This window comes from Meriones unguiculatus, chromosome 1 (assembly GCF_030254825.1).
Source record: "Meriones unguiculatus strain TT.TT164.6M chromosome 1, Bangor_MerUng_6.1, whole genome shotgun sequence".
In the NCBI taxonomy this organism is placed as follows: Eukaryota; Metazoa; Chordata; class Mammalia; order Rodentia; family Muridae; genus Meriones; species Meriones unguiculatus.
Genome location: NC_083349.1, coordinates 161,109,391 through 161,133,589, shown reverse-complemented (window position 1 = coordinate 161,133,589; position 24,199 = coordinate 161,109,391). Strand labels below are relative to the sequence as shown.

General features: G+C 42.9%; 1 protein-coding gene across 5 annotated transcripts in view; it reads right to left on the bottom strand.

Annotated features, from left to right (window-relative positions):
* Positions 1 to 24,199, bottom strand: part of Bbs9 (Bardet-Biedl syndrome 9) — a 379,885-nt gene that overhangs the window by 75,547 nt on the left and 280,139 nt on the right. The window lies entirely within an intron of this gene.

Here is a 24,199-nt window from a genome sequence, read left to right as displayed (position 1 = left end):
TGTTCAGTATGTGCTTCACCATCAATGTTGTTCCTTCAAAATGTCGGGGTTCAAGTACTCTTTAAAGAGTAAAACTACTTCAGTCTTCTATAATTAGCTATGGAGACCAATCAGTTAAAATATAATCAAAATAACTGTATTTGTCTGTGTTTTAAATAACTGTCACTCTTTTCAGAAAATAACTCTGTTGTTTAAACTTGTCTTTCCAGATTGTCTTACGGCATTGAGATATCCAATATTTCTTTAACATTTGTAAAAAGCCAAACAAAGGTTCAAACATCTGATCAGTTGAGAATTGTCATTTTTAACACAAATGTCAGACACCAACCCACAGGGCATTAAAAAGCAGCTCAGGGTGTGTTGCAGCTCAGGCTTGCAATGCCAAATCTACTCAGGACAAAAACTGGCAGGAGTGAATAGAATCTGCCTTAGAAACTCCTTTTGAATAATCTTGTGGAAAAAGGAACTAAAGCAACAATTGGGTGGAATATCCAAGTCTGCCCATTGGTGCTTGATTCTATTTTATTTCAATGTCTTGGTGAATTCTGCGCTCATTAAAAGTAATGAACTGGCTGCTCCAGAGACTCAGGGCGTCTATATCCCCAGAACAGGAAGAGCCGATGCTGGGGCAGTAAGCTTCTTCTCAAAGCCCCCGCCAGCTTGAGGACTGATGAGATTCACAAGTCTGGTGCAGACGATTCGTTCAGTGATACTTCATGGCTTATTGACACTGGCCCAAAGGGCTTGTTAAAGCACCATGATTCAAACAAGTAAAGTCTACGACTGTGTGGTCTCTCGGATTCCATGTGGGGGGAGGGGCCACATCAGAGCACGTGGGAGACACTGGATGGACATGAGATGTAAGCGAGGGAAAAACAGCACAGTGAGAGCTTTCTGTCTGAACATACTGCGCACACCAAGATTCTCTGCCGTGTAATCAGCACCTAAAAGGAGTCACAGAAGCCAGTTACAGTTAGCTCTCCGGAGGGCCAGGATCTGAACCAAGGCCAGTGTCCCAGAAAATGCACAGCTTATTGTATGCCTCGGACTGTGCTTTCCACTAGCATTCTGAAGAAATAGACAAGAACTCGCAGCCCACAGGACCTCATAATTGTTAAAAAAAAAAAAAAAAAAGAAGAAGAAGAAGAAGAAGAGTATATACAGAACCAATTAGTGGGAAGAAGCATTACTATAACGTCTTCATTGTGCAGAAAAGAAAGTGTAAAAGAAGCTAGCAAGGGACCAATTACAATGGAACCAGAGTTAATATCCCTGGAGCCTCTTTTACTCAAATGGGGTTGGAACTCATCCCTTTCCCATTTAAGACTTTAAGAAGTCCCCTAGAAGAGATGGGAGAGGCCACTTTGCTTAAATTGTAACACCTGAAGTCATATGCACCCTTACCATGATTCCGACTGACTCCTGTTAAAGTCTAAGCTTACGCTCTCTTTCCTGCTGTGAATGTTAACAATTAAGCATCATTGTGGAGCTATGATACTGACAGAGACGCTTATTGTCAAAAGCTGAACTTATAGGAAGGTCAAGGTCATAAGCTCCTCCAGAGTACCGGGCATGTGCAGGAAGTTACAGAACGCACTGTAGGGAACTCACTACTGACAGATTTAATCCCTACCTTCAAAGACTTCACACTACAGAAGAAATGGAGGGTGAGGGAGGCAAATACTGACCAGATAAGGGAGGGCCTATAGAACCCAAAAGACAACAGCATCAATGGCATGACTGTTAAAGACAATCTCTCAATTAACTGAGCAGAAATGGTAGGCCATGAGTTCTGTTCTGTGCCACGTGTGATCAGTGTCGTCAGTCACTCATACCTACTTGACATCATGTCTCTTAGACAGATGAGAAACTGGAGACCAAGCACACAGTCATCAGGAAGATGGAGCATACACATGAACAGAGGGGATAAGCATATCCAAGTCCATGAAATGCTTTCAGACTTGCGCTTAAAACTGGCCTTGACCATATAAAAGTTTCTAGTAAAACTGACACTAATATAAAGTTTTAATTTTTTTCCTACTTAAAAGAAATAAAAATAGAAAAAAAAAAAAACTGAACCAGAAATTGTGAAAGGCAGATGGCTGAAGACAGGAAAGGTTTTTCGATTGTCATGGCTGTTTGAACACTCCTCTCTTCCTGCCTGCGAAGAAGGACCCACGGCTTTCATTTTGCTCTGGGACCGTCAAATGAAGCAGCCAGCCTGACTGTCTCCCTATCTAGCACATAAAAGAGCAGAACTCAAGCAGCGGAGCCTGCCTCACCCAACCTACTTGAGAGGGTGGGCTCAGAGATGACTGTCCTAACTCCAGCTGGGCTTGGCCGGACTTTAGGGAGGGGCACAAGGAGGGAGAGGCCACATGGAGCTGGCTCAGAGAGCCCCTCCCAGATCCAGAGAAAGAACCGATTGTTCAATTTTCAGGAATTTTGTAAGCCAGTTATTTCATATGGCTATTACTAAAAATTATAGGACTTAGACATAAAATTAAATTACAAAAAAACCCGAAAGCTTAATAAATACTCAAAACTCATTATTCCCTGCTGTTATGTAGGCCATGTGGTGATCTTTGCTTATTTTATCTGTCTTTGCAGTAGGAGGTTGCTATCCATTCCTTTCAAGTCCATACTCTGAGACCTTACATGGACAGCTTGAAATCTGCTACTGAAATTACCTACAACAGAAAACTCAAGAGGGTTGAAGCCAGCTCCTTCTGCACATCCTTTAGCTGCACAGCACTGAGAAGCGAGGCCTCCCAACACCTTGTAGTGAGGAAGGGCTTTTAAAAGTAGAGACTGCTTGCAAGAGGCACAGTTAGAAGCATGAAAAAAAAAAGAGGTTGTTCTTGGGGGACGAGGGGATGCTCAGGTGGAGGGCGGGCACTTGAATCTGAAGACATCGGGTGTTCAGAGTATGGATGCTAGTCAAGAAAGCACAACCAGGCACAACAAATGCTCTCAGCACTCACTGGGGCAGCGGTGAAGCTTCTGCGCATGTTCCTAACTGCCGAGGGAGAACTCTCGCTAAGTGTAGCAACATGTCAGTCCGTGGACCCACCCAACCTGCTAAACACAGCTGTAGTGAAAGAATGACTTAGTGAGACAGCAGCCCAGGCCACAGGATCTTTCCAGAAGGAGGCCCAAAACACATCAATCTGGGAGAAACACTGTCTCTCAAAGTTTCAGTCTCACTGGATATATTTCTGTGCCATTGTGGAAACAGACCGTTATCCCCAAATGATCACAGAAATTGGAAAGAAATGGGATAAACAATTCCTTATGTAAATTACCCCCAAGGAAAATCTTCCTGACCTACTGGCCAGCATGAAATATTAAACAGATCTCCGTGTTCTCAATTTAGTTTTGCATGTAACAGCCAAGTTTACTTTGTTCTCCATGAGAGCCAAATGAATTAAGCAGAATTAGCATATGAAAAAGACCTGGGAAAACTAGACCCATCAAGATTCAGATCTGAAGGACCAGGGCCCAGAAGATCTCCCAGATCACCTGGACCCTGGAGAAGATGCCAACCAGCTGGTAGGACTTAACGTTTGAGGGAGAGTGGTTTCTGTGTTTCTTGTTTCAAGGCTCATCACTGTCTGGGCAAGCTGTGTGTTCGCAGTGTTCAGTAGAACTGCAGAAGGGAGGGCTAGAGGAAACAAGAAATGCCGAGGATTTCAAGCACAATGTGCTCATGGCCTTTGTTTTGCTTTTTTTTTTTTTTCATATTGATGGTTTCCAAATAAAATAGAGACCCCAAAGGACATCTCTGTCCAATGGCCATATCAGTTGATGCCAGAGTAATGAGGCAGAGGCCCAGGGAGCTGCAGGAAAACACTCAACTCATAAAGCAAGTGTGAAATTAATCCCAAATACTTCCAGCTGCCAAGACAGGCTCTAAAATTGGTTACAGGAAAGCAGCAGCAGCAACAAGAGAGTCAACATGAATCATGCTATGTGAACATGGACATGTCCCGTTTCTCCACCTAGTCCGATCTGCCTCCACATCTTGTGAGTGGCACACAGAGCCCTGCTGCGCTGCTGCTGAGCTGTCAACTGCTGAGACTGACGGTGATGCAGGCACTGTGTTCAGAGCTGTTAGCATCCATCACTCAGTCCCCCTGATGGTCCTCTGGGATAGAAATTACCGACAGTCCCCACCCCATCCTGTCTCCACTTCCTGCTGAAGAGATGAAGGCTTAGAGCTGTTTGCACACACTGGCAATGAGCAAGGGCAGAGAAGTGCCAGGATCCCAGTTGTATTTTCTGCCTTCCAAGTGAGTGCCTTCCGTCTGCACAGGAACACAAATGTCTGCAGGTGACCGCATAAATCAGCAGTAGGTCCTCCTTCTGATGACACAAGGGTAGCACTGCTCAGCTCTCATGCCTGTCACAGACGTGTGCTCTGGTGATACTTTATATCTTTGGGGCTTTAAACAGGAGATAACTGAAGGTGGCTGCTTTCTTCCCAAGGTGGGTCTGCACTGCCCACAGTCACATCATAAAGGCAGCAACTTCATAACGTGCAGGAATGCAATGTTAACACACTCTCATTTTCTCTTAACAAAGGAAACAGTATATTCTGTGTAGCTCAAAAACATTCTGAAAGCTAGACAAAAGAGTAATTTTCCAGGCTATCTTCTTTAGTGAAGCTACTTTTTTTTTAAAGGATGACTCATCTGTTGTTCCATAAATCTCAAGTTACGATGTTTTCAATAGTCTAAACAAGCCAACGTCTGTGATAACCGTCACCATTTCACCGAAGGACTTCTAGGAACCGAACACTGGCTGAACTCTTTACAGAGATTAGTCCATTTAATTCTCAGAGCAACCCTATGAGGTGGGTGCGATGAGTGGCCAAATCTTAAAACTAAGGCAAGAGAATTACAGAAAGGGTCAAATGGTAAACAGCAGAGCCAGACTTCATATTCAAGCCCGAGGCCTCAGCACAAAACACGGCGCGTGCTGAGTGCCCGCCAGCATGCTGGCCTCCTCGTAAGCTATGCACAGCAAATTCTACTGGCGACCCAGGGGCGGCTCTCGGCTTTGCTGAACTTCCGTGGATTGGGATGGTAACAGACTGACACAGAAGAACAATTTTAAACAACAGAGCTCCACATGGCCCCTATGCTACACCATAAGGGGCCCGGGAAGCAGGCAGGCAGACCTTCCCCTCCTGGCAGTTCCACTGAGCATAACATGAACTTCACCTCCCTTTTCTGAGCTCTAGCTGCATTACCTTTAAAATGTGGGAAACATGATCTCTAAACATGCAGCTGATTCAAAGGCTTTAAATGTGGTTTAGGCGATTTACCCTTTTGAGTAAATGCCTCATCTTCCCTTCTGTTCTCACACACATCAGCCTTTTTGTTTAATGGTTGTAGATTTGCTATTTCTACACTATGACATAACAGGGAGAAACCACCATGGTGACTCGTGCTGGTGATCCTAGACCTGAGAGGCTGGCACAAGAGGCTTGCAGTGAGTTCCCAAGATTAGCCTCAACTACAGTGTAAGATCCTGTCTTATAAACAAATAAACAGCAGTAACTATTTTTCTGTGGCTAGTTCATAGCATTATGAAACTTACGTGAGAGCTGTAAAAGCATTAACCTTGATTGACAAAAGTATGGGCAAACCGAAACTCTCCTTTATTGCTGGCAGGAATGTAATATTGTAAAATGTAAATTAGATAACAATAAAGATGTTCAAATAAGTGAAGGAAAAGATATACTTTGAAAGCATGATTCATGAAGAATGAATAATAAACCATCTTCACTCAGGTAGTTGGGATAGTTCCGCTCAACCGTCAACCTGACTAGTTTTAGAGTCACCAAAGGATGGACGTCCAGGTGCGTCTATGAGGGACTTCAGAGACAGTTAGCTGGAAAGAGAGGCTCACCCTGAATCTCTGTGACGCCATCCATGGGCTGAGGATTTGGCAGACGAAAGGAGAAAAAAATGCAGTGAGTGAGCTGAGTAGCAGCATTCATCTGCCTCTGTTTTTGAGGCCACCCAGCCAGGAGCAAGCTGCTGCCGGGGAGCCCTCTGCCACCGTGCCTGTCCTCTACCCTTCTCCTGCAGTGCTGCTGCCGCCATGCCTGTCCAGTGACGCTGTCACCATGTCTATCCGCTGCTGCCGCCATGCCTGTCCAGTGACACTGTCACCATGTCTATCCGCTGCTGCCGCCATGCCTGTCCAGTGACGCTGTCACCATGTCTATCCTCTACCCCTCCCCTCCAGCACCATCTTCTTTAAACCAGGAGCCAAAACAAGTTGGTTCTTGTCCGCTATTTGGCCACAACAATGAGAAAAGTAAAAGGAGAAATTCTCATGCGTTAAGGGCTAATACCATATTGTGAGAAAGGCTTAATGACATTCAAAATGACCGAGTAATCATGTGACTTTGGACTCAGTAAGGCCTCTGTGTGAATACTGGCACTGCCACTTACAAGCCGTACAACCTTTATCTCCCTCAGGCTTAATTTTCTCCCCTAGAAAATAATACTCAATAAAAAATGCGTTAACATCCCTTCTATTCATCTCTAGTCTATTTGGCTCCTGTTACAATTTCTTAACACTCCTTATAAAGGGTAAGTGTAGCAGGTAAATTATTTTTACTAGACAAATAACAACAATGAGAAGGAGGATTCAGCTGCCATACTGCTGCCCAGAGGGCACGCCCGGTCGCCACACTCCTCCTGGCCCCACCTCTGTGATCACTCAATAGGACAGTCTTCATTTTGTAGCTAAATTTAATCAAGTTTCAAAGTAAAACGTCCTGAGACACTGGATCAAATATACTGTTAGAGGCTCTGAAAGTCAGACATATTGGATAACTTATTTGACTTTGTTCCACTTTGATTAAAACATGAAGACATGAGCTGGAGAGATGGCCCTTGCTGCTCTTGCAGAGGACCAGAGTTCAGCTCTCAGTACCCCCAGGAGACGTCTTACAACCACCTCTCATTCCAGCTCCAAGGAATGTAACACCCTGTTCTGTTTCTTGGGTACCTACACATCAGGTGGCAGCCCTCGGGTTACATACACTTTCAGTATAGGAAGTGGCAGAAATAGGGCAGAGTTCCCCTCGCCGATGTTATTTGTGATGGCAATTAGTCAGTTGGGACTACAGAATGGCAAAAGCCTAGCAATAAGGAAGAAATTTACCAGCGCTTGATTTTCACTTTGGCTGTAAACATGCAATTTGTAGCCAAAAGAATTGTTCTTTCACCAAAATGAAAACTAAATGAGATTCAGAGAGAGAAAGAGAGAACATGGATGTCAGAAATGAAAGATGAGCATACCAGAAGGGCTTGCACAGCAACTCCATACTGAATCTATGCTTACACTCCTCTGTTGCACTTTGAACCCTACACAGATTAAAGCTAACCTTGGGAGTTTTATTATGAGGGTAGAGCGAGAATTTAATTTTTCTTGTCATTGTTGTTTTTTAAGACAAAGTCTCTCTCCCTATTCCTGGCTGTCCTGGAACTCGCCATGTAGACCAGGCTGGTATTGAACTCAGAAATCTGTCTGCCTCTGCCTCCTACATGCTGGGACTGGAGGCGCTCCCAACCACACTGAGCAGGAACACAGCCCTCAGCTAGTCTCAGCGCTGCACTAGTTTACAGCTAGAGGACAGGGGATAGACTTCACTCTCTACTAGGAAGGCTTCTGCAGCTCTCCTCCAACCATGCCTGGGATTAGGATACATTTTTCACCATGACCATTTTGGGTGGCTAATAAGAGCAGATATCAATGTTAATGTCTCGTTAAAAGCTTGACTCACACATTCCATATTCATAAAACGATAAAGAAACAACCTGACAGTTAAGAGCAGCCAAGGCATGACTGCTGTGACCCTCAAAGTCATGGCAGCTCTTACCAGGATTAGCATTTTCGCTGACGCTAATCTGTACTTGCCAAATGCCCTGAGAATTCAAATAAAACTTGTTTTAGAAAACAAATTATTTCTGAGAAACTTTGTTACACTTCAGAACCCCTTTTTTTCCTTTTAAATGCTCTACCCAGAAGAATGTAAAAGGTAAGCAGTGTGGGGACACAGATGTTGGCTGGGGCCTTTCAAATGTATACCATTGGTACATAAAAACGTTAAAGGAGAGAGACAATAAATAATTTATAAGTGACACACAGAAAAACTCTGCTATTTCTGCAAAGCTTATTCACGAAATGACATGTAACTTAATCAGCTGAAAGGAAACGTACACCAATGCCTGTCTCATATAAAACTAAAAATACAACTGATCTCAGGCCTGATTACAATTTTTACCTCTCCACCTCTCTGCCCCCCACAATTGACCAAAGTTTTACCTCCCTCTATAAAATAATCTACCCATAGCCAAGTGAAACCCATATTTAAATAATAATAATTAGGGGAATCAGGTTGTAAAAAGACAAATGAATATTTTCTGGGCCATGCTCTGTCACTACACAGATTGCTAGTAAAGCAGAAATCTGTGGTTGGCAATGTCAGAGCTCATTTTACAAGACCTGGAGAATGCCACAGTTATCTCTCTCCAAAAACAACATCCCCGGGGGCTGAATAGTTCCTAAGTCTAGAATGTTTCAGGCAACAGCCTTATAGACAGACGTGGTGTCTGTAACTAGGAAGCCACCCACACAGCATGTACCTTGTTCCACGAAGGGGAACAATGGTAAGACGGGGAGTTAGCTAGCTGGGTGTCCCCAAGTGTTCCTTAACCTAAGGCAGCTGGTATTCAGAGAAGTTCCGAATGTGAGAAGTTAGTGTATGCTCCTGATCCACTGCTGACTGCAAAAAAAGACAACCTGGAGACCCCACAGTGCTGGTGACAATCCTGATCATTTCCTCAGAGTTCCTGAAACATTTACATGCATATACACATATGCACACACGCACACATACACAAATAGCAAGCAAAAACTTGTTGCTTCTCCTCTCTATGAATCTTCCTTTAGAATATCCAGCTTTTCAAACCAGACAGGGTTGTACAGGCTGGAATTCCAGCAACAGGGAGGATGGTATGGGGAGATTGGGAGTTCCTGGCCAGCCTGGGCTACAGAACAAGCATCTGTGGAGAGGGCCTGCTTCTCTTAAACACAGGTGAGTTTTCTGATTTTGCTTTTTAAGGTAGAAGACCTCTTCATACCCTTACTATCTGGTAGTGCAGGCTTAAGACTAGAATACATGAAAATGACACACAAGGCAACAAGAGGTGTTGCCTTTTCACATGGCATGAACTGGGGTAAACGTGCCTATTTCTACAACCACAGCCTGCTGGAGCACTAGCACTGGAAGGGGCCTTGCTAATGATGTACTGGGCTTAGTTTCTGTTCTACTGTAAATGCTTCCAGGCCAGAGGCTGCCTTACAACTGGCTGCACCTACCCACAGTCTCTGGCACATGGCAAGATTTTCATGAGCAGCTAATGCACTAAAATAAATGAGCACTCCTGAGGACTCGCAAAGATGGCAGCTTCCTGGAGAAGTATGCAGCATTGCTCAGGGTAGGCTTGCCTTCCAGACGAGTGAGATCACTTCTGAAGGCTATGTGATAGTTTGTAGATAACCAGGATCAACATCCGCACCTCCTATGGGCAAACCAGTATCATGGGTTGGTAAATTCACCCATGTCTTTACTGCAGGAATTACAAGCATCTGCAGCTCTAGGCGCCAGCAGATGCCAATAACATCTCCTGCCATCAGCTAGAGCAACCAAAAGTATCTCCAGATGTCGCCAGTGGCCAGTGTCCTTTCCAAACAAAACCATCATTGTTGGGGTCCTCTGGTCTAGAGTCTGTGAACTTATATTCAACACAACTATGGCTCCCATCAGAAGCAAAGCCTAGAGTCAAAGCAGAAGACCATGAACACTGACATTCAAGCCTCTGAATCTCAGTCAACACTGAAAATTACCAATTATCAAAATGACTGTCAGAAATAAATTCTGATTGATGATAGTGGATGTTTTGTAATTATAATTATACTAGGCTGGGTCTAGTTCACTGACAAATAGGCCCATGCTCTCCTGTGCATGATCAGGAAATATCACTACAGTAATCCACTTGTGGGATGGGTCCAAGTCTTGAGTTTAAATAATCCTAGTATTGCCTGTGAGGAATTTCCTTGAGGCCCATTATGACGCTAGCATATTTACACTTAACTTAAGTAAGTAAATTGCGGAAGGTAGGATGATGCAGTGTTGACAAGGGGGGGTACATGTAATGTAGGCGCTATCTGCTAAAAATTAGCAGGCTAATAAGAAAAATAAATGTACAAATATTAATAACACAGCTACTTACTAAGTCTACCGTGTGCCAGACAATAGACTTGAGAATTCAACAGAGATTATATCTGAATCTTTTAAGAACCTCTCTAGAAAATTATTATTTGTGACTAATGAAGAAGGTAAGATTCAGAGAGATTAGCCAACTTGGTCAAAACCATAAATCAAGGCCAAGATTCAATTCAGGTCTTCCCCAAAACCCACAGAGCAGAAGTCCTTCCCATAATATCATGCTGTATCCTCAGATACAGACACACAGACACTCCGACAATAATGCTCTAAGGAATGGGGGAGAGAAAGAGAAATATCTATGTTATTAAAAAATGATAAATTCTACATAAATTATTACCAGATTAAAGTAGCAAAATGAATAAATGGACTCTCCTAGCAACTGATTGCATGGGGATAAAGAGTCAGGATCCTTTGCATGTCTCATTTTAATAAGCCCACACTAAGGTTACTCGTTCATTTTGTCTTCCATCCACACCTATGGGCATGGTGGCCTTATACTCATTTGAGTCTGTAATTCCTCCAATGATCAGGAACATCAATCTAACCCATTAAAGATGAAAAACCAAATCCAGGTTCTTGCCATTTGGCCCTAACAGGGTCCCTTGATCTCTTTTTGCACCAGTTTTCTCCTCTGTAACAGACACATTTGTCACAGTGCCTATCACATAGCAAGCAACCAACAAAGACTAGTATGATTGCCATCATCTTGGTCTTTGCTGTTGCAGGGCCACAAGTTCAAGCAATATAATCTTCATTAAAGCAAAATAAAAATTGCACATACTTGAAGATAATAATGCTTTCCATTTGCCTTTTCATCTTTTTTATATAATCTTGACCTCAGTGTCTGGTCATGAGATTGCTTTCTAATATAAAATAGACATTACTTACCAAAATAGAAAGCAAACTACCCAACCTCACTCTCTGCCAGCACCTTCCTCTATTACATCCATCACTCTTCAAGGTATGTATTTAATGCTTCCAACCCTGTGAAAGCAGAGATTGTTTGCCTGTGTCTGCTATGTCCCCTAGCACAGCCCTGGTGAGGACCTAAAATAGCCCGATGCTGAAACATCTGTTCAGCCAAACAGAACTCACTCTCATCTAGCACATTTGGAAGGATGGCTTCCTGGCTGTCTGTGGCTGAGTCCTTTAAGAAGCAGAGCTGGTACCAAGGGCACAGGGTGGAAGGCCCAAGAGTCAACTTCATTACATGTGCAAAGTGAGATGAACACCAAATCGCAGAGGATCCATGCTGGGCCTTGGACTTAAGTTACAATACAGTTCGTTCGCTTTTCTTTGGGTTTTGTTTAGTGTTAAGATGTCAAGGTCTTCAGCCAGTTTCCCAGAAGATGGCTGCCTTAAGAGCACTCCCTGGCTGCCTGCCCTGGGCCTTCTCTCTCAAAAAGACAGTCCACTCCTCCCCACCTCCTTCCCACTGCGCCAGCATGAGTTCCCGCACAGGACCTCCATAACAAAACTGTGTCCTAGGGTCCACAGATCTACTCTGCAGTGATGGTCTTAAGGCTTCATGGTGTGAGAATCTTCACAATCACACCTCAAGTTCACATCCAGCTGGACAGCAGCATATTCTTTTCCTCAATGCTTTAACAAAACTCTCTGGAGCTAGCAAATCCACTTTGGAAAAAGCTTATTTTTAAAGTTATTCTACTTTCTTGTTCTTTCAAAAAGAAAAACAATGTATTCTAAAACAAAAAACCAAGCTACAGTACATAGAACCACAGAGGGTAGATATAAAATAAAAGAGTGGGGGGAAGATAGATCTCCCTAGGAAAGAGAAATAGAACAGACAGTTATGGACAGAAGGGGCGCAAAGGAGGATCAAGTAGGGAGGGGGAGGGAAGATGGGAATAAGGGAGAGAATACAGAAAAGAGATCGCCAAAATTAAAGGCCATTTGATACGCAGTGTGGACACCCAATACAATAGAAGCTCAATAACCTATACACATATGTGATAGTGATCTAAACCAAAGCACCAAACAATGGAGGAGACAGAGCCACAACTGGAAATCACTTGTCAACAAAGAAAGTGTCCAGTACCAGGATTTGGTTACATCAAATTGACTTGTTGGCTAAAGGGGTTTCGTGAGAACTCTGAAACAACCCAAGATGTCGCCAAGACTGTAGGTTGCTCTCCACAAATAGCAAGGCCCTACTGCTGGAGACAATACCTATACAATTCACTGAATATAGAGAAGTCAAGACGGTGTCACATAGAGCCTTCACACGCACATACTAGTCAGTGTTCATGGTACTGGAAGGTACTCTGTATGCTACCAAAGGAGACATGCAAACACAGACATCTTTGGTCTACAATGGTGACCTGCCTGCAAGAAAGGCCAGTGCAATGGTCACACAAAGCTTGTGGGAGGAACCAACTGTCATCTGATTTAACTTAACGCTCACTCTAGGAGATAGAACCCACATCCGACACTGCTTGGGTGGCCAGGACACTGATATTGCTGAGGGACCTAGTATAAAACTAAACGCTAATAGTCTAAAAGAACAAAACAACAAAAACACGTAGCAACAAAATGACTCCTAATGACATTCTGCTACTCTCTGCAATCAGTGCCTGGCTCCACCACCATCTGAGAGGCTTCACCCTGCCTCCGAGGGTGGGAACAAATTACAGAGACCCACAGCCAGACAGAGAACGAGAAACCTATGTATGGTCAGTCCTAACTGGGATGTCTCCATCAAATCCTTCCCCTCAGGGCTCAGGAAACCCTGCAGAAAAGGAGGCAGAAAGAGTGCAGGAGCCAGAGGACAAAGAGAACACCAAGGAACTAAGGCCCACTAAGTCAACAGGTTCAAAGTACATTTGAGCTCACAGAGGCTGAGGTAGTGTGCACAGGGCCCACACACGCCTGCTCTGATACAGGTCCTAGAGATGAAATGAAAGTGACGCGTGCCTCGTCCGGAATCCGGACATTATCTCCAAATGATAAGCACATGCAAATGAGAATTTAGTTTTCTCCAATGGAGAAACAGACTCCTCCTAAGGGTAGGATTGCCTCTTTGCAGATGGTCAACAGAAAACCAATCAATGGCATTTCTGAAAGTTCCTTGTCTCATAATTCTGGTCAGGGTCTTTTCTGTTTTTGTCTTTATTTAATCATTTTATTTATATTTTCTTCTTTTTTACCTTAAAGGTCCTTTGTGTATGTATGTATGTAAAACAGCTTCCAGCTTAGTGTTTTATAGGACTCCTGAGTGTGTGAACAGTGAGTCTCTGCATCTATAACTGTTTCTTGTACCTTTTCTTCGGCCGCTTTCCTTCTGTTTGTTTGCTTTCTCCTATGCCGATGTGTTTGTTTTATCTTATTATATTGAATTTTATTATGACGTGTTAGAAGTCAGCTTGTTTTCTAATGAGAGACAGAATGTGGATGGATCTGAACCAGAGGGGAGGCGGGAGGAGCTGGGAGAATTAGAGGGAGGGAACCACCAATCAGAATCTATATGTGAGAAAAAAATCTATTTTAAATAACAAGGAAAAAATTCCACGAGGTTATTTGATTTTTCAGATGTTTATCCCGATGTCATCTGGTATCAGAGATGTGTGTCTGTTACCATTCACCGCCAATGACCTCCTCCTCAAAGCCAAGAGAATGGTGTCCCTACTATGAAGACTACTCTTCCAGTACTTGGATGAGCCTTTCTTTCCAGACAAAAATAACTCCATTCCTAATGAGGCCAACAGAGATGATTTTTATGACCACTGGCTATTTAAAACATCACACGATGACGGTTTACTTACTTCTTTTTTTATTTACTTATTTCTATCTCTATTTCCTAGGTTGCATGTTGCTTTTTATTTTTAAATACCAAGTCAAGGTCCTTATTTACAGTGAACAATACTACAAGTATTCGATACATTCATCTGAATTCAACTGACTGAATCTGAGAAGATCTTCAAAATCAATGAAGCTAAACCCTTTGTTGTTTTAAGTTTAAAATAAAATTTTAAAGAAAAAAAAAATCCCTTAAAATGCAAGGAGATTTGCTGACCTGCTGAAATCACACAACCCAGTACTAAACCCAGGGTCACTGTTCACAGCCACAACCATCTTCAGAGACTTTCACCTATGCTGTCTCATTAAGTTTTTAAAACTTCATGAGTAAACAGAAAAAGAACTTAAAGCTCCGTTTTATGAGGAAGGAATGTAAAATGCCAAGAAACAAAAGCAGGAATTAAACTAAAACTTCAGGCCCAAGCAAGCTTTTGCTCCCAAGCACCCTTGCCAAGGGTGACACCATGCTGCTCCTTACATACAAGGCACAGACCAGGAAGGCAGGAAAGCGTGCTGTCTCCAGTGTGCACGGGGGAAGGCACAGAGAAAAGGCAAACACACACGCTGCTCGGAGGGGCTCAGACGAAGGCTGTGCAGGCAGGCGGCTGGATGGGGAGGGGACTTGCAGCTAATGAAGGCCACTCCATGGAATGAGGCACGGACTCACGTGAGTTGACGCTCCATTTCTCCACACCATAATCGTCTTTACCATTACAGTTTGGATTTGTGTGGTTTCACCTACGGCTTACTGTCTATCACATCTCTTACACTTGATGCTCACTAGCCCTGCGCTGTGATAAGTGGATGCTATCTTACCTTCTCAGGCTAGACAGGAAATGTCTCCTGACAGGTGAGTACAATGAGGTTTAGAAAGGGCAGAAAAAAACACCTCCTGGCCGCTCTCACTCTCGCCAAAGTCACTGGAAGGAGGAGATCCACAATGGGAGCATGGATGAATGGGAGAAAGAAATGGTGCAAATCCCTCATCCCGCAGCAAACACCTGCCAATACTTGCTTGATATGATGCACAAATCGCAGGTTTGACTACAGTCCAACCTTGGGCATTTCACCTGAGGCAAAACCTGATTTTTCAGGACAATTCTCATAGTTTTCTAATGAAAAACTTGACAAAGTAACACTAACTTGCCTCATGGTTCTGGTGAAGGCCAATTAATGTAACATGGTGATAAACATTAATAAACCATCAGACGTGGTACAAAACTATGAAGACACCAACCAGAAGAATAAGGGAGTTAACCTATCCAAACAGTCTCCATTAATACTTTCCAAACCAAAACCAGTTGTTCAACATATTTACAGGAAAAAAAAAAATCTGTAGTGTACCTGAAAAAAAAAAAATAGCATCTGGAAGAAATTACAGTCTAAACTGGGGAAACCAATGCATTACAATGAATCCTAGGCATAAGTCTTAAAACAAAGAATTATGTGTAGCAGTAGATCTGCTCGTATATGTGAGACAGAGTGACTTTCAATAGTCACAAGGTAAGGATCAGAAGATTTTTATAGAAAGAAGTCTTGCTTTCTGTAACACCGGTGTTACATTTCAACCTATAAAATAAAGGCCTGCAAGAGCTTGCGACATCACACAATAAAGACAGAGGGTAAGACACAGATCAGAGCCTGGACTCACGCTGCACACGCGACATATTGGCTGGGACAGCCAGAGCACCTGTGAGCATCGGCACTGGTCTCCAGGGAAAGAGAGCATCTGCCCCCCTCCCCCAGCCCTCTTCAGCCTGAGTGGCCACATCTAAAACAGCAACTGGCTTTCCTACCCCCAAAAAATCATGGAATTTTTCAGCACACACCAAAACATCAACAAGAAGCTGGCTTCTCCATGGATCAGGAATGATCTTGACTTTGTTCCCCAAACTCTACATTGCTGTCATCAACCTATAATTTAAAACTCCTGAGACCCAAAGGTAGGCAAAACCTATGAAATGGCCAGCTATTGCAGGAATTATTCTTGCTAAGGAGTGGCTCTTAACAGAACTCCATAGAGCAAGAAAGTTAGTATTTGATTTAAAAAAAAAAATCACATTCTCTGCAGCCTTTCTCAGAAAGAGAGTCTCTGGCTGCCAGGGTGCCCCTCCCAGCACTCCTCTCCTGGGCTGCTCCTGACCCACACATCCACAGGGAGGTCATGCCCAGCCCACTTAGGAGTTTTAGAAGCAGCAACTTTCTTATAAGTCAGTCCCCAACTAACGCTGAAAAAGAAATACCGCCTACATGATTCAGACCAGGAAAAAATATTCTACCTGGACAAATCTGGCAGAGAGTCTCAAACAATATGGTTAAACTGGGCTCCTTATTTCGGGAGACAGAGGCCGCTTTGGTTAATGTCCCACCACCTAAAAGATCATTAAAAAGACTCGTTTCCACAGTTAGGAAATCAGGCTTCAACCCATCATTGTGTGGTTATAAGAATTACACCCAACTACCCATGAGTCATCACTGCCTGGAACCAATCAGTGAATGAATTCGTCATTTTTCCTCTTTGACGGAGGTGACTGGTTATCCACACCGCAGCAAAAGAACTGGCAAAATGGGCAGTGTCAGGACAGTGAGCCAATGGCCCTCTGAAGGCTCACACCTAATCAACTAGTTAATTTTGGGACTGAATGAACAGCCAGTTCGACTGTATCTCCCCACTCTTGGCACACATTACATGATGTCTACCATATAAAGACCCAGGAGAAAAATTCTCTCCTGGTCCTCGCCATTAGGAAAAGTCAATTTGCCACTGAAAACCAAGCAGCAGTAATACAATGCGTGAACGCAAACAGAAGAAAAACAGCATGTGCCTGTTCCTTTAAAACAATAAGCATCTTTTAAAGACTGAGGCTGCAACTTTGTGCTGTTTGGGAAGAAGTCACATCTGTAAACCGTGCTTGTTAGATATTAAATAGCCCCTATCTGGACTGCTGGAGGCTTGAAAAATCCTTTTAATTTAACCTTTGTTGTGTGGATTTTTCTGGATATTACTGGACCAAGTTTGCCAACTGACAAGATAAGTTCTGGCTGCATATAAATGTCTTGTGTTAGGGTCTCAGTTTAACTGACTTACAATTACCACATATTTAGGATTCAATTCAGTAAGACATATTTCTAACTTTCCCCCACATTGTTATAATGATGACAAACACTTGTTGAGAATAAACTATCTTTCTAATACTTTGCCTCAAAAAGAAGACTCTTGACTTCCAAACTTAAAGGCATCACCCAGTGAGAGTCTTAAGATTGAACTGATGCCCCCTAAACAGAGGCAAGTACCACATGCTGCTGAATCGCATGGTATGGTTCAGACAGCTTCTTGTAAACAGCCTTGACGGGGCTCATAGCACAGGACGTGGTTGTTAGGAAAACCTCCCTGCAGGTTGGAGAACATGAGTTACCTCAACTAGAGGACCACGGTGACCACAGGCCTGGGTAAGCGCCAGAAAGGGCACAGAAGGAAGACTGACAATGTGTTTCCAAACAGTAAAGATGGCTATGTCCAGAAATCAGAAGATAGAAAGTTATGAAATGTTTACTTCTGGCATAACCCAAAGACTAGTGCAAGTTTAATGATTCCAAGTCCAAAACGGGCTCCCCGCCCCTCTCCATCTTGGATTGGCTCAGTTGTAGGGTGACTGTTTCTCTTTGTTGTGTATAGTAGGCTGGTCTCACTATGACAGAATGCCTTTAGGGAGGAACAGTAGGCCTCCGGCTCATGGTTTCAGGGCACAGTCCCTGGTTTCTTGGCTCCCTGTGCTTGGGTAGAGGACCATGGCGGAATGTGAGAATGTGGAACCAAAGTGGCTCTTCACCTCATGGTGGACAGGAAGCAAAGAGAGAAAGCAAAACTAGACTGAGGACCAGTTATGAGCTTTAAAGACACACTCCCTGCCTTCCACTCATCCTTTTTTTAAAGATTTATTTATTATGTATACAAAATTCTGTCTGCACGTACACCTGCACACCAGAAGAGGGCGCCAGACCTCATTATAGATGGTTGTGAGCCATCAAGTGGTTGCTGGGAATTGAACTCAGGATCTCTGGAAGAGCAGACAGTGTTCTTAAACACTGAGCCATCTCTCCATCTACTTATTCTAGCCAGGCCCCCACTGCTCCAAATTCCTATCATCTCCCAAAATAGCATCATCATCTGGTGACCAAGTGATTAACACCTAGACCTGTTGGAGACATTTCATATTCAAACGGCAGAACAGCTTATAAGAATTTTCCACTTAGGTCAGTGACCAAATTATTCTACAACAAGCTACCATTTATCAAGCATTTCAATCTATTTTTATGTGATTTATACAAGAAAATAAACGTTTATTCTTCATTCGAAAGTTGTGATTTGCTGAGATGATAGCTCAGGAGAACAGGAATCCTCAGCATCACAGTTCAAGAAGGTGGGCAGAGCTGCATACCCAAGTAACATACCCTGTGGGCATAGGGGCAGAAGGTTGCCAGGTCTACTGGCTGCCTGCCTAGATCCAGAGTTAGTGGCAGGCCCTGTCTCAGAGGAGTAAGGCGAGGGTGATGGAGCAGGACATGACATTTCCCTCTGCCCTTCATGCACATATGTAGCACCCGCCCACACCAAATGTAAATAAAAATCCATAAATTTATATATATATATTTAATTTTTATATTTCATTATATATATTTGATTATATATATAATTTGGGCTAAGAAATGAATACATAAATTCACTTGTCTTTTTTTGTTTTTACCCAGGATCTGGTTTACTACTCAGCTCCTAAAACAGGGATTACTAACACACTATATTCAAAGGAATAAATAAAATCATTTATTTAAAAATCACTTGGAGAGATAAGGCAAATATGGACTAAACAGGCAGAGGGCGCCCTCCGAAAGTCGCCATGCTTCAACTCTATTTCTGCCCAAGTCTCAGAACCTGGGAGATGCGGCCGTGCACTATCTAATCTCAGCCGAGCTGGGAATGTGTGGCTGCCAACCTAGCTTGGCAGAGGAAATGAAGAGCGACTGGTTCTCAAATTGAAAGAAATGTTGTATAAGATCAGTAATTAGAGACAGAGAAGAGCAGTAATTAGAAGTTCTAAAACACTACTAAACACAGTATTACTTCCAGGATATCCTTTTTTGTCTCCTATAGTTAAATTTCCTATTTTGAGACACAGTTCATGGCATTCCACCTGTGTTATTAGCTAAACCTAAAAACCAGGCCACCAAAACCAGCAAATAGAGACCTTGTCCCTGTGGATTAAAGAAAGAGCGAGGACCAAAGAACTGATCAGAGTAGCACACATTAACACCTATAAAGGACATATTCTCTGAAACAAGACAACTCAACTGTCGACAGACAGGAAGACCTCCCCCGGGCCCCTCAGCAAGCACATAACACTTGCCATTTTCTCCATTTCAAACCTCTCGCTTTCTCAGTCTCTAAAAGGAAAGCAAACATTGCCCATTTGTGTCTTCAACATATGGAATGAGGGATTCGAAGGGGATGAGGGAAGGGGCTACAGCTGGGATACAAAGTGAATAAGCTGTAATTAATAGAAGAGAAGAGAAGAGAAGAGAAGAGAAGAGAAGAGAAGAGAAGAGAAGAGAAGAGAAGAGAAGAGAAGAGAAGAGAAGAGAAGAGAAGAGAAGAACATACGGAAATTGAGTAGACTTTTTTAAAAAAAATGATGAATTCTGAGATTTCAAAAAAAAATTACTGTTTAGTTTCAGCCTCTGCTTACCTCAGGGTTAGCATTAATAAACTAACTTTTCCATTAAAAAATGTCCCAATATACATCTCTACCAGTTTACCTATTACTACTGTCAACTAGCTCCAAACTCTGATACCTTTAACTTACAATTACACTTTCTGTCCTTTTCATTAAGTCCCAAGTCCTTTCAATTCCTCCTGCAGAGGACCTCCTCAAATCTATTGTCCCTCTCTACTCCAAGCAGCATTATCCTTTGGAGTTCATCCTTTTATTACTGAACTGAAAGGTAGATCTCTGGACTTACATTCTGTCTAGAGAGAGACATATTTTGTGAAATGCTGTTGACAATTCTTTCGAAGACTGGCTATACATACACACACATGCCAGTTTATATGAGTGTTATCATAGTTTAGACAGCTTTGTAGACTGTCTCTTACAACACTACTTTAAAAAAAAAAGCCACACATCACAATTTAACTTGTAAAACATATTGTTTCCTGGGTGGTCTATAGCTAGAGTCATTTATATAGAAATACATATGTTGAAATTATACATTACTCATAGAACAATGTGGAAACAACCAGCCCATTCTGATCTTGTCAGGGTACGTTTCATCTAAAATCAGCCTATGCTGTTCTTCCCTATCACCTTCTTCATCAAAACCAACATTCTTTGCTCACAATCACCCCAGACAACACAATGACTCGTACTTCATATAATAATTTTTAAATGTGTGTCCTTCCTTCAAGATTAAATACAAATTCTGCTCCTTCATTCATTCAACATATATTTTCCATGTGTCTACTATGTGTTGGTGATAAAGATACTAGTCTTGCCCTAAAGAATGTGCCCACTCTTACTGCATGCTGACGGTCGGTTTGGGACCAAGGGTAATGGCAGTAGCTGGCCCTGTCTGGGAGACCACTGAGACACCCCTGACTGAACTCCAAGGAAGGTGTCCCATCCCGTGCATTGCAATTTTTATTTAGTAACCATGTCTTCTGAAGTATCATTGTCCATCCATGCAGAATAATTACATTTGAATTCATCAGGACATGGACATCAATCTCAAACTGACTTAGAAATTTCTTCCATGATAGCTAGCCTTTGTAGTTCCTGAGGGTCCTATTCAGGCTGCTGGGAGAAGGGAGATGCAATAACAGTCTTACCCAGCACTGGACATCTTGCATGCTATGATAACCTGCCAGGCAAAACGTGCAAACTGATTGAATAGTGGTGTAACTGGTAGGGAGAAACTAACTGCTCTCTGAGACCTGCTCCTCAGGAAGGAATTTCATGTCTGGAACTATAAGCCTGCTCAAAAGCCTGTGCTGGAAAGGACATAGGCCCGTTAAGCTGTCAGAACACCCTCTAGATATTTATCTTTATAACCATTGGCATGTACTGCTCTCAGTCTTTGTCTTTATGCACTGGGCAGCAGTCAACAGAGGGAGACATAACTGGTCAAAATACTGAGAATAAGAGATGAGTGTTCCGCCTTAAACAGGAACTCTATATTAACTACTCACTCCCATGGCTCTGAGAACAATATGGGAAAGATAAATGTGAGGATAAGAGGCTGGGGAATATACAGGAAAAGACTGTCTTCTAGGCAGCTCATGGCTACTGTAATCATGACTGCACAGCAGTTATGATTATGGTTATCTGAACAAGACTTGTACAAGATCAACCCAGCAAAAATTCTGGTGTCGATGGGCTAGATGATCCAGGCTGCAGCCATTATGAAGATTAACAGTGCTTAGTTTCTAGGAGACAGAATTATTCTTCATTGAGGATGTGGCCACTAGCAGGTTTCCCATGTTCCAACAGATAACCCCCATACATGCATATATGGGCAGCACTAACGGAAGTTAATGTGCCGTACAAAGCATGTGCATGAGCAGGAACACACTTGTGCATGCATGTGCGCACACACACAGAGACATAGAGTTAGGGAAGGGGCTGTGAAGATAGCATACGAGGGGAGCTGGAGGAGAATGGAGACAGAACTGATCAGATTTCATGGTATATATGTATGAAATTACCAAAATTTGTTTAAAAGACTGTACCAACTAAGGACAAAGAATGTCAGTGAAGCAACTGATAACACAAAAACACCACGACTTTCAGGTCAAGACATATGTCCCACACATAAGTGGCACTGGTCAGGAGTGCCTTCTCTGCCGCATGCACTGGTGCACGAGGTCACTCCAACAGAGCAGGACTTACACTACTTACGCTTAGCGATTACTTACTCCATTTAGTTTGTTTAAGACACAGTCTCATCTAGCCCAGGTCGGCTTCAAACTCACTCTGTAACTGAGGACTGAGGACGAGCTGAGCTCACCCCACTGTCCCCAGCCTCCAGGCTCAGCTTCGCTCTTACCTTGTGATTGGGTAGAATTTGCTTTCCTCTCCAATGAAATGGTCAAGCTCCCGACAAATACAGAGCGTGGTTTATCCTTCTGTATGGAGCCTTGTACAAAATTAGTAGACTATTACACAAAGTAACAATTTATTGTTTCTATGGCTGCTGCTGCTAATACTCCAAGTGAGAACTTACTGTGACAAGTATACGCATACACCAGCAAGGATTTAGAAGCTGAGGAAACCATTTGTAGTTACTTCCATCTCTCTGAGTGCCTTCCACTTACCTGGATTCTACTGAGCCTTTCTTCTCTGGTGAGCATTGCTGACAGAAAATGCTCTGAGTCCTCCTGAGGAGTGCAGAGGTGCCAAGCTAGAAGGCAGTAAACACACACTTGATGGTCTAACTCTCTCAATGAATTGCCACCTGCGGTATTCCTCAGCTACCTTGGTCTAGGATGACTGGTTTGCTTAGCTTATTGACTTCAAGAATATCAGTTATTAGCAAAAGGATAGAAAAGCACAATCAACTAAATATAAGCTATATATCAAAACTACAAAAGCATCATATTCAATGAGTTCCAAAATATCAACATAAACTTAACTTTTCTTGGTTACTGGTAACAAATTATAGTGACAGCTGTGAAAACATATCAAAATTCATAAATAAAGATTCATGGCCATTTGGCTCTAATGAAACATGCCAAAAATCATACAGAATTTAAAAAAAAACAAGATTATCAAATGAAAGGAAAAGTATAAATACATTTTGAACAAGTATTTCGATTGTTCTTACTAAGCCAAAGCAAAAGTGAAATTATGTATTCTGGACTAACGGTGTTCCCCTGGATGGCTATCTGAAATTCTTGACTTTTTTCCAGTCAGCTTAACTTGGTTGCACCTTGCATCAGCTATTAACAGAGGTGTTCTATAAGAAATGTAAGAATACTAGGACCATGCCAATCTCACATCACAAAGCTACAGAGTCTCCCAACTGCTTCCCAAGTGAGTAATAAAATTACAAATATTGGTATACTCCTAAAGCCCCTAACTTTTCCTTAAGCTTAAAGCCTTATAACTCCGGCCCCCAAATGAGCCTCCAGGGTTGCGAGCCCTCCTGAAACTGACATTTGGTATGTTTTTACATATTTTCCTAGAGGAAAGACCCCTGAGTTTTCAGAGTCCCTCTGGAGTCTCTGACCTCAAAAAGGGTTCAAAGCTATAACTTTAATATTCCCCTTTCATCACTTCAATCATATTTAATGGCCCACATCCACTATTATTTCACCGGCATGGGATTTCTAGCAGAGTCAAGAAAATCTGCCCTCTCCCTCAAAGCAGAAACCATGATCTCCTTCACTCACAATGTCCCAGCCCTCCACCACTCCATCTCACCAGGTCCCTCTGCCCAAGTTTACTGTGGTACAGCAGGGAGCATTGGATACTTATCTGCGGCTGTGATAAAATGTCATGACCAAGGCAACTGAGAGAAGAAAGAGTTTATTTTGGCTTAAGGTTCTGGAGAGTTAGAGTCCACAATTGTGGTGACAGCCTAACAGCAGGTAGCAGGCATGGCAGCAGAGGCAGGAAGCAGAGGGAAGGAACTGAGGATAGTGTAGCTTTTTACTCTCCAATTCTACCACTGCGGCGTACTTCCTCCAGCAAGGCTGCACCACAGAAACCTCACAAACAGCAGCACTAACTAGGGGCCAGTATTCAGTTCCTGAGACTATGTGGGACATTCTTACTCACGCCACCACACAGAGTTGCCATCCGTCAGCCGACGATGGATGGCACCACTAACTACCTAGCAGAGGACATCAATCCCGCCCCCTTGGGTATTTTTTTGGTAACACGTTTACAGAATAGCAACAAGGACTTTGCTAGATGCGTCTTACAATACAATACAGACATTTAGTGGCGGAAGTTGTAGCCATGTAGGACCGACACGATGGGTGGCTTTAAGGCGGGTTGTGCTCAGACGCCTCAC